This window comes from Phallusia mammillata, chromosome 1 (assembly GCF_965637545.1).
Source record: "Phallusia mammillata chromosome 1, kaPhaMamm4.hap1.1, whole genome shotgun sequence".
Taxonomy (NCBI): domain Eukaryota; kingdom Metazoa; phylum Chordata; class Ascidiacea; order Phlebobranchia; family Ascidiidae; genus Phallusia; species Phallusia mammillata.
In genome coordinates this window covers 18,259,270-18,269,086 of record NC_137252.1, presented here as the reverse complement: position 1 = coordinate 18,269,086, position 9,817 = coordinate 18,259,270, and the positions used below count along the sequence as shown (strand labels likewise).

At 47.5% G+C, this 9,817-nt stretch overlaps 51 non-coding genes across 51 annotated transcripts; all 51 read right to left on the bottom strand.

The window, feature by feature from the left end:
* Positions 1 to 62: 62 nt before the first annotated feature.
* On the bottom strand, positions 63 to 181 carry LOC145211086 (5S ribosomal RNA). Its single transcript, XR_013856402.1, has one exon. It is a non-coding gene; the product is annotated as a 5S ribosomal RNA (ribosomal RNA).
* A 71-nt stretch (positions 182 to 252) lies between these two features.
* Positions 253 to 371, bottom strand: LOC145211085 (5S ribosomal RNA). The gene has a single exon (XR_013856401.1). It is a non-coding gene; the product is annotated as a 5S ribosomal RNA (ribosomal RNA).
* Positions 372 to 437: 66 nt separating this feature from the next.
* On the bottom strand, positions 438 to 556 carry LOC145209692 (5S ribosomal RNA). Its single transcript, XR_013855206.1, has one exon. It is a non-coding gene; the product is annotated as a 5S ribosomal RNA (ribosomal RNA).
* Positions 557 to 631: 75 nt separating this feature from the next.
* On the bottom strand, positions 632 to 750 carry LOC145210432 (5S ribosomal RNA). Its single transcript, XR_013855897.1, has one exon. It is a non-coding gene; the product is annotated as a 5S ribosomal RNA (ribosomal RNA).
* A 75-nt stretch (positions 751 to 825) lies between these two features.
* Positions 826 to 944, bottom strand: LOC145209957 (5S ribosomal RNA). The gene has a single exon (XR_013855453.1). It is a non-coding gene; the product is annotated as a 5S ribosomal RNA (ribosomal RNA).
* A 75-nt stretch (positions 945 to 1,019) lies between these two features.
* LOC145211083 (5S ribosomal RNA) lies at positions 1,020 to 1,138 on the bottom strand. Its single transcript, XR_013856399.1, has one exon. It is a non-coding gene; the product is annotated as a 5S ribosomal RNA (ribosomal RNA).
* Positions 1,139 to 1,213: 75 nt separating this feature from the next.
* Positions 1,214 to 1,332, bottom strand: LOC145211082 (5S ribosomal RNA). The gene has a single exon (XR_013856398.1). It is a non-coding gene; the product is annotated as a 5S ribosomal RNA (ribosomal RNA).
* A 75-nt stretch (positions 1,333 to 1,407) lies between these two features.
* Positions 1,408 to 1,526, bottom strand: LOC145211081 (5S ribosomal RNA). The gene has a single exon (XR_013856397.1). It is a non-coding gene; the product is annotated as a 5S ribosomal RNA (ribosomal RNA).
* Positions 1,527 to 1,598: 72 nt separating this feature from the next.
* On the bottom strand, positions 1,599 to 1,717 carry LOC145209723 (5S ribosomal RNA). The gene has a single exon (XR_013855235.1). It is a non-coding gene; the product is annotated as a 5S ribosomal RNA (ribosomal RNA).
* Positions 1,718 to 1,789: 72 nt separating this feature from the next.
* LOC145211080 (5S ribosomal RNA) lies at positions 1,790 to 1,908 on the bottom strand. Its single transcript, XR_013856396.1, has one exon. It is a non-coding gene; the product is annotated as a 5S ribosomal RNA (ribosomal RNA).
* A 66-nt stretch (positions 1,909 to 1,974) lies between these two features.
* LOC145210285 (5S ribosomal RNA) lies at positions 1,975 to 2,093 on the bottom strand. Its single transcript, XR_013855759.1, has one exon. It is a non-coding gene; the product is annotated as a 5S ribosomal RNA (ribosomal RNA).
* Positions 2,094 to 2,168: 75 nt separating this feature from the next.
* Positions 2,169 to 2,287, bottom strand: LOC145210261 (5S ribosomal RNA). Its single transcript, XR_013855737.1, has one exon. It is a non-coding gene; the product is annotated as a 5S ribosomal RNA (ribosomal RNA).
* Positions 2,288 to 2,362: 75 nt separating this feature from the next.
* Positions 2,363 to 2,481, bottom strand: LOC145210476 (5S ribosomal RNA). The gene has a single exon (XR_013855938.1). It is a non-coding gene; the product is annotated as a 5S ribosomal RNA (ribosomal RNA).
* A 75-nt stretch (positions 2,482 to 2,556) lies between these two features.
* LOC145211079 (5S ribosomal RNA) lies at positions 2,557 to 2,675 on the bottom strand. Its single transcript, XR_013856395.1, has one exon. It is a non-coding gene; the product is annotated as a 5S ribosomal RNA (ribosomal RNA).
* Positions 2,676 to 2,750: 75 nt separating this feature from the next.
* LOC145211078 (5S ribosomal RNA) lies at positions 2,751 to 2,869 on the bottom strand. The gene has a single exon (XR_013856394.1). It is a non-coding gene; the product is annotated as a 5S ribosomal RNA (ribosomal RNA).
* A 75-nt stretch (positions 2,870 to 2,944) lies between these two features.
* LOC145211077 (5S ribosomal RNA) lies at positions 2,945 to 3,063 on the bottom strand. Its single transcript, XR_013856393.1, has one exon. It is a non-coding gene; the product is annotated as a 5S ribosomal RNA (ribosomal RNA).
* A 72-nt stretch (positions 3,064 to 3,135) lies between these two features.
* LOC145211075 (5S ribosomal RNA) lies at positions 3,136 to 3,254 on the bottom strand. Its single transcript, XR_013856392.1, has one exon. It is a non-coding gene; the product is annotated as a 5S ribosomal RNA (ribosomal RNA).
* Positions 3,255 to 3,329: 75 nt separating this feature from the next.
* Positions 3,330 to 3,448, bottom strand: LOC145210530 (5S ribosomal RNA). Its single transcript, XR_013855991.1, has one exon. It is a non-coding gene; the product is annotated as a 5S ribosomal RNA (ribosomal RNA).
* A 75-nt stretch (positions 3,449 to 3,523) lies between these two features.
* Positions 3,524 to 3,642, bottom strand: LOC145210277 (5S ribosomal RNA). The gene has a single exon (XR_013855752.1). It is a non-coding gene; the product is annotated as a 5S ribosomal RNA (ribosomal RNA).
* Positions 3,643 to 3,717: 75 nt separating this feature from the next.
* LOC145211074 (5S ribosomal RNA) lies at positions 3,718 to 3,836 on the bottom strand. The gene has a single exon (XR_013856391.1). It is a non-coding gene; the product is annotated as a 5S ribosomal RNA (ribosomal RNA).
* A 75-nt stretch (positions 3,837 to 3,911) lies between these two features.
* Positions 3,912 to 4,030, bottom strand: LOC145211073 (5S ribosomal RNA). The gene has a single exon (XR_013856390.1). It is a non-coding gene; the product is annotated as a 5S ribosomal RNA (ribosomal RNA).
* Positions 4,031 to 4,105: 75 nt separating this feature from the next.
* LOC145211071 (5S ribosomal RNA) lies at positions 4,106 to 4,224 on the bottom strand. The gene has a single exon (XR_013856388.1). It is a non-coding gene; the product is annotated as a 5S ribosomal RNA (ribosomal RNA).
* Positions 4,225 to 4,296: 72 nt separating this feature from the next.
* LOC145211070 (5S ribosomal RNA) lies at positions 4,297 to 4,415 on the bottom strand. Its single transcript, XR_013856387.1, has one exon. It is a non-coding gene; the product is annotated as a 5S ribosomal RNA (ribosomal RNA).
* A 72-nt stretch (positions 4,416 to 4,487) lies between these two features.
* Positions 4,488 to 4,606, bottom strand: LOC145211069 (5S ribosomal RNA). Its single transcript, XR_013856386.1, has one exon. It is a non-coding gene; the product is annotated as a 5S ribosomal RNA (ribosomal RNA).
* A 66-nt stretch (positions 4,607 to 4,672) lies between these two features.
* On the bottom strand, positions 4,673 to 4,791 carry LOC145209691 (5S ribosomal RNA). Its single transcript, XR_013855205.1, has one exon. It is a non-coding gene; the product is annotated as a 5S ribosomal RNA (ribosomal RNA).
* A 75-nt stretch (positions 4,792 to 4,866) lies between these two features.
* LOC145209917 (5S ribosomal RNA) lies at positions 4,867 to 4,985 on the bottom strand. The gene has a single exon (XR_013855415.1). It is a non-coding gene; the product is annotated as a 5S ribosomal RNA (ribosomal RNA).
* A 75-nt stretch (positions 4,986 to 5,060) lies between these two features.
* Positions 5,061 to 5,179, bottom strand: LOC145209956 (5S ribosomal RNA). Its single transcript, XR_013855452.1, has one exon. It is a non-coding gene; the product is annotated as a 5S ribosomal RNA (ribosomal RNA).
* A 75-nt stretch (positions 5,180 to 5,254) lies between these two features.
* On the bottom strand, positions 5,255 to 5,373 carry LOC145211068 (5S ribosomal RNA). The gene has a single exon (XR_013856385.1). It is a non-coding gene; the product is annotated as a 5S ribosomal RNA (ribosomal RNA).
* A 75-nt stretch (positions 5,374 to 5,448) lies between these two features.
* On the bottom strand, positions 5,449 to 5,567 carry LOC145211067 (5S ribosomal RNA). Its single transcript, XR_013856384.1, has one exon. It is a non-coding gene; the product is annotated as a 5S ribosomal RNA (ribosomal RNA).
* A 75-nt stretch (positions 5,568 to 5,642) lies between these two features.
* Positions 5,643 to 5,761, bottom strand: LOC145211066 (5S ribosomal RNA). Its single transcript, XR_013856383.1, has one exon. It is a non-coding gene; the product is annotated as a 5S ribosomal RNA (ribosomal RNA).
* Positions 5,762 to 5,836: 75 nt separating this feature from the next.
* Positions 5,837 to 5,955, bottom strand: LOC145211152 (5S ribosomal RNA). The gene has a single exon (XR_013856466.1). It is a non-coding gene; the product is annotated as a 5S ribosomal RNA (ribosomal RNA).
* A 72-nt stretch (positions 5,956 to 6,027) lies between these two features.
* Positions 6,028 to 6,146, bottom strand: LOC145211065 (5S ribosomal RNA). The gene has a single exon (XR_013856382.1). It is a non-coding gene; the product is annotated as a 5S ribosomal RNA (ribosomal RNA).
* Positions 6,147 to 6,221: 75 nt separating this feature from the next.
* On the bottom strand, positions 6,222 to 6,340 carry LOC145210184 (5S ribosomal RNA). The gene has a single exon (XR_013855665.1). It is a non-coding gene; the product is annotated as a 5S ribosomal RNA (ribosomal RNA).
* A 75-nt stretch (positions 6,341 to 6,415) lies between these two features.
* Positions 6,416 to 6,534, bottom strand: LOC145210475 (5S ribosomal RNA). The gene has a single exon (XR_013855937.1). It is a non-coding gene; the product is annotated as a 5S ribosomal RNA (ribosomal RNA).
* A 75-nt stretch (positions 6,535 to 6,609) lies between these two features.
* On the bottom strand, positions 6,610 to 6,728 carry LOC145211064 (5S ribosomal RNA). Its single transcript, XR_013856381.1, has one exon. It is a non-coding gene; the product is annotated as a 5S ribosomal RNA (ribosomal RNA).
* Positions 6,729 to 6,803: 75 nt separating this feature from the next.
* LOC145211063 (5S ribosomal RNA) lies at positions 6,804 to 6,922 on the bottom strand. The gene has a single exon (XR_013856380.1). It is a non-coding gene; the product is annotated as a 5S ribosomal RNA (ribosomal RNA).
* A 75-nt stretch (positions 6,923 to 6,997) lies between these two features.
* On the bottom strand, positions 6,998 to 7,116 carry LOC145211062 (5S ribosomal RNA). The gene has a single exon (XR_013856379.1). It is a non-coding gene; the product is annotated as a 5S ribosomal RNA (ribosomal RNA).
* A 72-nt stretch (positions 7,117 to 7,188) lies between these two features.
* On the bottom strand, positions 7,189 to 7,307 carry LOC145211059 (5S ribosomal RNA). Its single transcript, XR_013856377.1, has one exon. It is a non-coding gene; the product is annotated as a 5S ribosomal RNA (ribosomal RNA).
* Positions 7,308 to 7,382: 75 nt separating this feature from the next.
* LOC145210528 (5S ribosomal RNA) lies at positions 7,383 to 7,501 on the bottom strand. The gene has a single exon (XR_013855989.1). It is a non-coding gene; the product is annotated as a 5S ribosomal RNA (ribosomal RNA).
* Positions 7,502 to 7,576: 75 nt separating this feature from the next.
* On the bottom strand, positions 7,577 to 7,695 carry LOC145210028 (5S ribosomal RNA). The gene has a single exon (XR_013855519.1). It is a non-coding gene; the product is annotated as a 5S ribosomal RNA (ribosomal RNA).
* Positions 7,696 to 7,770: 75 nt separating this feature from the next.
* LOC145211058 (5S ribosomal RNA) lies at positions 7,771 to 7,889 on the bottom strand. The gene has a single exon (XR_013856376.1). It is a non-coding gene; the product is annotated as a 5S ribosomal RNA (ribosomal RNA).
* Positions 7,890 to 7,964: 75 nt separating this feature from the next.
* On the bottom strand, positions 7,965 to 8,083 carry LOC145211057 (5S ribosomal RNA). Its single transcript, XR_013856375.1, has one exon. It is a non-coding gene; the product is annotated as a 5S ribosomal RNA (ribosomal RNA).
* A 72-nt stretch (positions 8,084 to 8,155) lies between these two features.
* LOC145211056 (5S ribosomal RNA) lies at positions 8,156 to 8,274 on the bottom strand. Its single transcript, XR_013856374.1, has one exon. It is a non-coding gene; the product is annotated as a 5S ribosomal RNA (ribosomal RNA).
* Positions 8,275 to 8,346: 72 nt separating this feature from the next.
* LOC145211055 (5S ribosomal RNA) lies at positions 8,347 to 8,465 on the bottom strand. The gene has a single exon (XR_013856373.1). It is a non-coding gene; the product is annotated as a 5S ribosomal RNA (ribosomal RNA).
* A 66-nt stretch (positions 8,466 to 8,531) lies between these two features.
* On the bottom strand, positions 8,532 to 8,650 carry LOC145210284 (5S ribosomal RNA). The gene has a single exon (XR_013855758.1). It is a non-coding gene; the product is annotated as a 5S ribosomal RNA (ribosomal RNA).
* Positions 8,651 to 8,725: 75 nt separating this feature from the next.
* Positions 8,726 to 8,844, bottom strand: LOC145210527 (5S ribosomal RNA). The gene has a single exon (XR_013855988.1). It is a non-coding gene; the product is annotated as a 5S ribosomal RNA (ribosomal RNA).
* A 75-nt stretch (positions 8,845 to 8,919) lies between these two features.
* On the bottom strand, positions 8,920 to 9,038 carry LOC145211054 (5S ribosomal RNA). Its single transcript, XR_013856372.1, has one exon. It is a non-coding gene; the product is annotated as a 5S ribosomal RNA (ribosomal RNA).
* A 66-nt stretch (positions 9,039 to 9,104) lies between these two features.
* On the bottom strand, positions 9,105 to 9,223 carry LOC145211141 (5S ribosomal RNA). Its single transcript, XR_013856455.1, has one exon. It is a non-coding gene; the product is annotated as a 5S ribosomal RNA (ribosomal RNA).
* Positions 9,224 to 9,298: 75 nt separating this feature from the next.
* On the bottom strand, positions 9,299 to 9,417 carry LOC145211053 (5S ribosomal RNA). Its single transcript, XR_013856371.1, has one exon. It is a non-coding gene; the product is annotated as a 5S ribosomal RNA (ribosomal RNA).
* Positions 9,418 to 9,492: 75 nt separating this feature from the next.
* Positions 9,493 to 9,611, bottom strand: LOC145211052 (5S ribosomal RNA). The gene has a single exon (XR_013856370.1). It is a non-coding gene; the product is annotated as a 5S ribosomal RNA (ribosomal RNA).
* Positions 9,612 to 9,686: 75 nt separating this feature from the next.
* On the bottom strand, positions 9,687 to 9,805 carry LOC145211051 (5S ribosomal RNA). The gene has a single exon (XR_013856369.1). It is a non-coding gene; the product is annotated as a 5S ribosomal RNA (ribosomal RNA).
* Positions 9,806 to 9,817: the final 12 nt, after the last annotated feature.

The following is a 9,817-nucleotide window of genomic DNA, read 5'->3' as shown; positions in this document are numbered from 1 at the left end:
ATGCAAATTCAAACTTTGAGCGATACGACCTCGGATTGTGGAGCACTGAAAAAACAAAAAAGTGACTACAACACTTGGTATTCCTAGGCGGTCACCCATCCAAGTACTGACCAAGCCCGAGGTTGCTTAACTTCCGAGATCGAACGAGATCGGGTGCTTTCAACCTGGTGTGGTCGTAGTCCACAACGTCAATGCAAATTGAAACTTTGAGCGATACGACCTCGGATTGTGGAGCACTAAAAAAAAAAAAAGTGACTACAACACTTGGTATTCCTAGGCGGTCACCCATCCAAGTACTGACCAAGCCCGAGGTTGCTTAACTTCCGAGATCGAACGAGATCGGGTGCTTTCAACCTGGTGTGGTCGTAGTCCACAACCTCCTTGCAAATTCAAACTTTGAGCGATACGACCTCGGTTTCTCATGCACTAAAAAAACGAGACTACAACACTTGGTATTCCTAGGCGGTCACCCATCCGAGTACTGACCAAGCCCGAGGTTGCTTAACTTCCGAGATCGAACGAGATCGGGTGCTTTCAACCTGGTGTGGTCGTAGTCCACAACTTCAATGCAAATTCAAACTTTGAGCGATACGACCTCGGATTGTGGAGCACTAAAAACAAAACAAAAATGCGACTACAACACTTGGTATTCCTAGGCGGTCGTCCATCCAAGTACTGACCAAGCCCGAGGCTGCTTAACTTCCGAGATCGAACGAGATCGGGTGCTTTCAACCTGGTGTGGTCGTAGTCCACAATGTTTCTGCAAATTCAAACCTTGAGCGATACGACCTCGGATTGTGGAGCACTAAAAACAAAACAAAAAAGTGACTACAATACTTGGTATTCCTAGGCGGTCACCCATCCAAGTACTGACCAAGCCCGAGGTTGCTTAACTTCCGAGATCGAACGAGATCGGGTGCTTTCAACCTGGTGTGGTCGTAGTCCACAATGTCTCTGCAAATTCAAACTTTGGGCGATACGACCTCGGATTGTGGAGCACTAAAAACAAAACAAAAAAGTGACTACAACACTTGGTATTCCTAGGCGGTCACCCATCCAAGTACTGACCAAGCCCGAGGTTGCTTAACTTCCGAGATCGAACGAGATCGGGTGCTTTCAACCTGGTGTGGTCGTAGTCCAGAACGTCCCTCCAAATTCAAACTTTGAGCGATACGCCCTCGGATTGTGAAGCACTAAAAACAAAACAAAAAAGTGACTACAACACTTGGTATTCCTAGGCGGTCACCCATCCAAGTACTGACCAAGCCCGAGGTTGCTTAACTTCCGAGATCGAACGAGATCGGGTGCTTTCAACCTGGTGTGGTCGTAGTCCAAAATGTCTCTGCAAATTCAAACCTTGGGCGATACGACCTCGGATTGTGGAGCACTAAAAACAAAACAAAAAAGTGACTACAACACTTGGTATTCCTAGGCGGTCACCCATCCAAGTACTGACCAAGCCCGAGGTTGCTTAACTTCCGAGATCGAACGAGATCGGGTGCTTTCAACCTGGTGTGGTCGTAGTCCACAACGTCAATGCAAATTCAAACTTTGAGCGATACGACCTCGGATTGTGGAGCACTGAAAAAACAAAAAAGTGACTACAACACTTGGTATTCCTAAGCGGTCACCCATCCAAGTACTGACCAAGCCCGAGGTTGCTTAACTTCCGAGATCGAACGAGATCGGGTGCTTTCAACCTGGTGTGGTCGTAGTCCACAACGTCAATGCAAATTCAAACTTTGAGCGATACGACCTCGGATTGTGGAGCACTAAAAAAACAAAAAAGTGACTACAACACTTGGTATTCCTAGGCGGTCACCCATCCAAGTACTGACCAAGCCCGAGGTTGCTTAACTTCCGAGATCGAACGAGATCGGGTGCTTTCAACCTGGTGTGGTCGTAGTCCACAACCTCCTTGCAAATTCAAACTTTGAGCGATACGACCTCGGTTTCTCATGCACTAAAAAAACGAGACTACAACACTTGTTATTCCTAGTCGGTCACCCATCCGAGTACTGACCAAGCCCGAGGTTGCTTAACTTCCGAGATCGAACGAGATCGGGTGCTTTCAACCTGGTGTGGTCGTAGTCCACAACGTCAATGCAAATTCAAACTTTGAGCGATACGACCTCGGATTGTGGAGCACTAAAAACAAAACAAAAAAGCGACTACAACACTTGGTATTCCTAGGCGGTCACCCATCCAAGTACTGACCAAGCCCGAGGCTGCTTAACTTCCGAGATCGAACGAGATCGGGTGCTTTCAACCTGGTGTGGTCGTAGTTCACAACGTCAATGCAAATTCAAACTTTGAGCGATACGACCTGGGATTGTGGAGCACTAAAAACAAAACAAAAGAGCAACTACAACACTTGGTATTCCTAGGCGGTCACCCATCCAAGTACTGACCAAGCCCGAGGTTGCTTAATTTCCGAGATCGAACGAGATCGGGTGCTTTCAACCTGGTGTGGTCGTAGTCCACAATGTCTCTGCAAATTCAAACTTTGGGCGATACGACCTCGGATTGTGGAGCACTAAAAACAAAACAAAAAAGTGACTACAACACTTGGTATTCCTAGGCGGTCACCCATCCAAGTACTGACCAAGCCCGAGGTTGCTTAACTTCCGAGATCGAACGAGATCGGGTGCTTTCAACCTGGTGTGGTCGTAGTCCACAACGTCCCTCCAAATTCAAACTTTGAGCGATACGCCCTCGGATTGTGAAGCACTTAAAACAAAACAAAAAAGTGACTACAACACTTGGTATTCCTAGGCGGTCACCCATCCAAGTACTGACCAAGCCCGAGGTTGCTTAACTTCCGAGATCGAACGAGATCGGGTGCTTTCAACCTGGTGTGGTCGTAGTCCAAAATGTCTCTGCAAATTCAAACCTTGGGCGATACGACCTCGGATTGTGGAGCACTAAAAACAAAACAAAAAAGTGACTACAACACTTGGTATTCCTAGGCGGTCACCCATCCAAGTACTGACCAAGCCCGAGGTTGCTTAACTTCCGAGATCGAACGAGATCGGGTGCTTTCAACCTGGTGTGGTCGTAGTCCACAACGTCAATGCAAATTCAAACTTTGAGCGATACGACCTCGGATTGTGGAGCACTGAAAAAACAAAAAAGTGACTACAACACTTGGTATTCCTAGGCGGTCACCCATCCAAGTACTGACCAAGCCCGAGGTTGCTTAACTTCCGAGATCGAACGAGATCGGGTGCTTTCAACCTGGTGTGGTCGTAGTCCACAACGTCAATGCAAATTCAAACTTTGAGCGATACGACCTCGGATTGTGGAGCACTAAAAACAAAACAAAAAAGCGACTACAACACTTGGTATTCCTAGGCGGTCACCCATCCAAGTACTGACCAAGCCCGAGGCTGCTTAACTTCCGAGATCGAACGAGATCGGGTGCTTTCAACCTGCTGTGGTCGTAGTCCACAACGTCAATGCAAATTCAAACTTTGAGCGATACGCCCTCGGATTGTGAAGCACTAAAAACAAAACAAAAAAGTGACTACAACACTTGGTATTCCTAGGCGGTCACCCATCCAAGTACTGACCAAGCCCGAGGTTGCTTAACTTGCGAGATCGAACGAGATCGGGTGCTTTCAACCTGGTGTGGTCGTAGTCCACAATGTCTCTGCAAATTCAAACTTTGGGCTATACGACCTCGGATTGTGGAGCACTAAAAACAAAACAAAAAAGTGACTACAACACTTGGTATTCCTAGGCGGTCACCCATCCAAGTACTGACCAAGCCCGAGGTTGCTTAACTTCCGAGATCGAACGAGATCGGGTGCTTTCAACCTGGTGTGGTCGTAGTCCAGAACGTCCCTCCAAATTCAAACTTTGAGCGATACGCCCTCGGATTGTGGAGCACTAAAAACAAAACAAAAAAGTGACTACAACACTTGGTATTCCTAGGCGGTCACCCATCCAAGTACTGACCAAGCCCGAGGTTGCTTAACTTCCGAGATCGAACGAGATCGGGTGCTTTCAACCTGGTGTGGTCGTAGTCCAAAATGTCTCTGCAAATTCAAACCTTGGGCGATACGACCTCGGATTGTGGAGCACTAAAAACAAAACAAAAAAGTGACTACAACACTTGGTATTCCTAGGCGGTCACCCATCCAAGTACTGACCAAGCCCGAGGTTGCTTAACTTCCGAGATCGAACGAGATCGGGTGCTTTCAACCTGGTGTGGTCGTAGTCCACAACGTCAATGCAAATTCAAACTTTGAGCGATACGACCTCGGATTGTGGAGCACTGAAAAAACAAAAAAGTGACTACAACACTTGGTATTCCTAGGCGGTCACCCATCCAAGTACTGACCAAGCCCGAGGTTGCTTAACTTCCGAGATCGAACGAGATCGGGTGCTTTCAACCTGGTGTGGTCGTAGTCCACAACGTCAATGCAAATTCAAACTTTGAGCGATACGACCTCGGATTGTGGAGCACTAAAAAAACAAAAAAGTGACTACAACACTTGGTATTCCTAGGCGGTCACCCATCCAAGTACTGACCAAGCCCGAGGTTGCTTAACTTCCGAGATCGAACGAGATCGGGTGCTTTCAACCTGGTGTGGTCGTAGTCCACAACCTCCTTGCAAATTCAAACTTTGAGCGATACGACCTCGGTTTCTCATGCACTAAAAAAACGAGACTACAACACTTGGTATTCCTAGGCGGTCACCCATCCGAGTACTGACCAAGCCCGAGGTTGCTTAACTTCCGAGATCGAACGAGATCGGGTGCTTTCAACCTGGTGTGGTCGTAGTCCACAACTTCAATGCAAATTCAAACTTTGAGCGATACGACCTCGGATTGTGGAGCACTAAAAACAAAACAAAAATGCGACTACAACACTTGGTATTCCTAGGCGGTCACCCATCCAAGTACTGACCAAGCCCGAGGCTGCTTAACTTCCGAGATCGAACGAGATCGGGTGCTTTCAACCTGGTGTGGTCGTAGTCCACAATGTTTCTGCAAATTCAAACCTTGAGCGATACGACCTCGGATTGTGGAGCACTAAAAACAAAACAAAAAAGTGACTACAATACTTGGTATTCCTAGGCGGTCACCCATCCAAGTACTGACCAAGCCCGAGGTTGCTTAACTTCCGAGATCGAACGAGATCGGGTGCTTTCAACCTGGTGTGGTCGTAGTCCACAATGTCTCTGCAAATTCAAACTTTGGGCGATACGACCTCGGATTGTGGAGCACTAAAAACAAAACAAAAAAGTGACTACAACACTTGGTATTCCTAGGCGGTCACCCATCCAAGTACTGACCAAGCCCGAGGTTGCTTAACTTCCGAGATCGAACGAGATCGGGTGCTTTCAACCTGGTGTGGTCGTAGTCCAGAACGTCCCTCCAAATTCAAACTTTGAGCGATACGCCCTCGGATTGTGAAGCACTAAAAACAAAACAAAAAAGTGACTACAACACTTGGTATTCCTAGGCGGTCACCCATCCAAGTACTGACCAAGCCCGAGGTTGCTTAACTTCCGAGATCGAACGAGATCGGGTGCTTTCAACCTGGTGTGGTCGTAGTCCAAAATGTCTCTGCAAATTCAAACCTTGGGCGATACGACCTCGGATTGTGGAGCACTAAAAACAAAACAAAAAACTGACTACAACACTTGGTATTCCTAGGCGGTCACCCATCCAAGTACTGACCAAGCCCGAGGTTGCTTAACTTCCGAGATCGAACGAGATCGGGTGCTTTCAACCTGGTGTGGTCGTAGTCCACAACGTCAATGCAAATTCAAACTTTGAGCGATACGACCTCGGATTGTGGAGCACTAAAAACAAAACAAAACAGAGACTACAACACTTGGTATTCCTAGGCGGTCACCCATCCAAGTACTGACCAAGCCCGAGGTTGCTTAACTTCCGAGATCGAACGAGATCGGGTGCTTTCAACCTGGTGTGGTCGTAGTCCACAACGTCAATGCAAATTCAAACTTTGAGCGATACGACCTCGGATTGTGGAGCACTAAAAAAACAAAAAAGTGACTACAACACTTGGTATTCCTAGGCGGTCACCCATCCAAGTACTGACCAAGCCCGAGGTTGCTTAACTTCCGAGATCGAACGAGATCGGGTGCTTTCAACCTGGTGTGGTCGTAGTCCAGAACGTCCCTCCAAATTCAAACTTTGAGCGATACGCCCTCGGATTGTGAAGCACTAAAAACAAAACAAAAAAGTGACTACAACACTTGGTATTCCTAGGCGGTCACCCATCCAAGTACTGACCAAGCCCGAGGCTGCTTAACTTCCGAGATCGAACGAGATCGGGTGCTTTCAACCTGGTGTGGTCGTAGTTCACAACGTCAATGCAAATTCAAACTTTGAGCGATACGACCTCGGATTGTGGAGCACTAAAAACAAAACAAAAAAGCAACTACAACACTTGGTATTCCTAGGCGGTCACCCATCCAAGTACTGACCAAGCCCGAGGTTGCTTAATTTCCGAGATCGAACGAGATCGGGTGCTTTCAACCTGGTGTGGTCGTAGTCCACAATGTCTCTGCAAATTCAAACTTTGGGCGATACGACCTCGGATTGTGGAGCACTAAAAACAAAACAAAAAAGTGACTACAACACTTGGTATTCCTAGGCGGTCACCCATCCAAGTACTGACCAAGCCCGAGGTTGCTTAACTTCCGAGATCGAACGAGATCGGGTGCTTTCAACCTGGTGTGGTCGTAGTCCACAACGTCCCTCCAAATTCAAACTTTGAGCGATACGACCTCGGATTGTGAAGCACTTAAAACAAAACAAAAAAGTGACTACAACACTTGGTATTCCTAGGCGGTCACCCATCCAAGTACTGACCAAGCCCGAGGTTGCTTAACTTCCGAGATCGAACGAGATCGGGTGCTTTCAACCTGGTGTGGTCGTAGTCCAAAATGTCTCTGCAAATTCAAACCTTGGGCGATACGACCTCGGATTGTGGAGCACTAAAAACAAAACAAAAAAGTGACTACAACACTTGGTATTCCTAGGCGGTCACCCATCCAAGTACTGACCAAGCCCGAGGTTGCTTAACTTCCGAGATCGAACGAGATCGGGTGCTTTCAACCTGGTGTGGTCGTAGTCCACAACGTCAATGCAAATTCAAACTTTGAGCGATACGACCTCGGATTGTGGAGCACTGAAAAAACAAAAAAGTGACTACAACACTTGGTATTCCTAGGCGGTCACCCATCCAAGTACTGACCAAGCCCGAGGTTGCTTAACTTCCGAGATCGAACGAGATCGGGTGCTTTCAACCTGGTGTGGTCGTAGTCCACAACGTCAATGCAAATTCAAACTTTGAGCGATACGACCTCGGATTGTGGAGCACTAAAAACAAAACAAAAAAGCGACTACAACACTTGGTATTCCTAGGCGGTCACCCATCCAAGTACTGACCAAGCCCGAGGCTGCTTAACTTCCGAGATCGAACGAGATCGGGTGCTTTCAACCTGCTGTGGTCGTAGTCCACAACGTCAATGCAAATTCAAAGTTTGATCGATTCGCCCTCGGATTGTGAAGCACTAAAAACAAAACAAAAAAGTGACTACAGCACTTGGTATTCCTAGGCGGTCACCCATCCAAGTACTGACCAAGCCCGAGGTTGCTTAACTTCCGAGATCGAACGAGATCGGGTGCTTTCAACCTGGTGTGGTCGTAGTCCAGAACGTCCCTCCAAATTCAAACTTTGAGCGATACGCCCTCGGATTGTGAAGCACTAAAAACAAAACAAAAAAGTGACTACAACACTTGGTATTCCTAGGCGGTCACCCATCCAAGTACTGACCAAGCCCGAGGTTGCTTAACTTCCGAGATCGAACGAGATCGGGTGCTTTCAACCTGGTGTGGTCGTAGTCCAAAATGTCTCTGCAAATTCAAACCTTGGGCGATACGACCTCGGATTGTGGAGCACTAAAAACAAAACAAAAAAGTGACTACAACACTTGGTATTCCTAGGCGGTCACCCATCCAAGTACTGACCAAGCCCGAGGTTGCTTAACTTCCGAGATCGAACGAGATCGGGTGCTTTCAACCTGGTGTGGTCGTAGTCCACAACGTCAATGCAAATTCAAACTTTGAGCGATACGACCTCGGATTGTGGAGCACTGAAAAAACAAAAAAGTGACTACAACACTTGGTATTCCTAGGCGGTCACCCATCCAAGTACTGACCAAGCCCGAGGTTGCTTAACTTCCGAGATCGAACGAGATCGGGTGCTTTCAACCTGGTGTGGTCGTAGTCCACAACGTCAATGCAAATTCAAACTTTGAGCGATACGACCTCGGATTGTGGAGCACTAAAAAAACAAAAAAGTGACTACAACACTTGGTATTCCTAGGCGGTCACCCATCCAAGTACTGACCAAGCCCGAGGTTGCTTAACTTCCGAGATCGAACGAGATCGGGTGCTTTCAACCTGGTGTGGTCGTAGTCCACAACCTCCTTGCAAATTCAAACTTTGAGCGATACGACCTCGGTTTCTTATGCACTAAAAAAACGAGACTACAACACTTGTTATTCCTAGTCGGTCACCCATCCGAGTACTGACCAAGCCCGAGGTTGCTTAACTTCCGAGATCGAACGAGATCGGGTGCTTTCAACCTGGTGTGGTCGTAGTCCACAACGTCAATGCAAATTCAAACTTTGAGCGATACGACCTCGGATTGTGGAGCACTAAAAACAAAACAAAAAAGCGACTACAACACTTGGTATTCCTAGGCGGTCACCCATCCAAGTACTGACCAAGCCCGAGGCTGCTTAACTTCCGAGATCGAACGAGATCGGGTGCTTTCAACCTGCTGTGGTCGTAGTCCACAACGTCTCTGCAAATTCAAACTTTGAGCGATACGCCCTCGGATTGTGAAGCACTAAAAACAAAACAAAAAAGTGACTACAACACTTGGTATTCCTAGGCGGTCACCCATCCAAGTACTGACCAAGCCCGAGGTTGCTTAACTTCCGAGATCGAACGAGATCGGGTGCTTTCAACCTGGTGTGGTCGTAGTCCACAACCTCCTTGCAAATTCAAACTTTGATCGAAGCGACCTCGGTTTCTCATGCACTAAAAAAACGAGACTACAACACTTGGTATTCCTAGGCGGTCACCCATCCAAGTACTGACCAAGCCCGAGGTTGCTTAACTTCCGAGATCGAACGAGATCGGGTGCTTTCAACCTGGTGTGGTCGTAGTCCACAACGTCAATGCAAATTCAAAGTTTGAGCGATACGACCTCGGATTGTGGAGCACTAAAAACAAAACAAAAAAGTGACTACAACACTTGGTATTCCTAGGCGGTCACCCATCCAAGTACTGACCAAGCCCGAGGTTGCTTAACTTCCGAGATCGAACGAGATCGGGTGCTTTCAACCTGGTGTGGTCGTAGTCCACAATGTCTCTGCAAATTCAAACTTTGGGCGATACGACCTCGGATTGTGGATCACTAAAAACAAAACAAAAAAGTGACTACAACACTTGGTATTCCTAGGCGGTCACCCATCCAAGTACTGACCAAGCCCGAGGTTGCTTAACTTCCGAGATCGAACGAGATCGGGTGCTTTCAACCTGGTGTGGTCGTAGTCCAGAACGTCCCTCCAAATTCAAACTTTGAGCGATACGCCCTCGGATTGTGAAGCACTAAAAACAAAACAAAAAAGTGACTACAACACTTGGTATTCCTAGGCGGTCACCCATCCAAGTACTGACCAAGCCCGAGGTTGCTTAACTTCCGAGATCGAACGAGATCGGGTGCTTTCAACCTGGTGTGGTCGTAGTCCACAATGTCTCT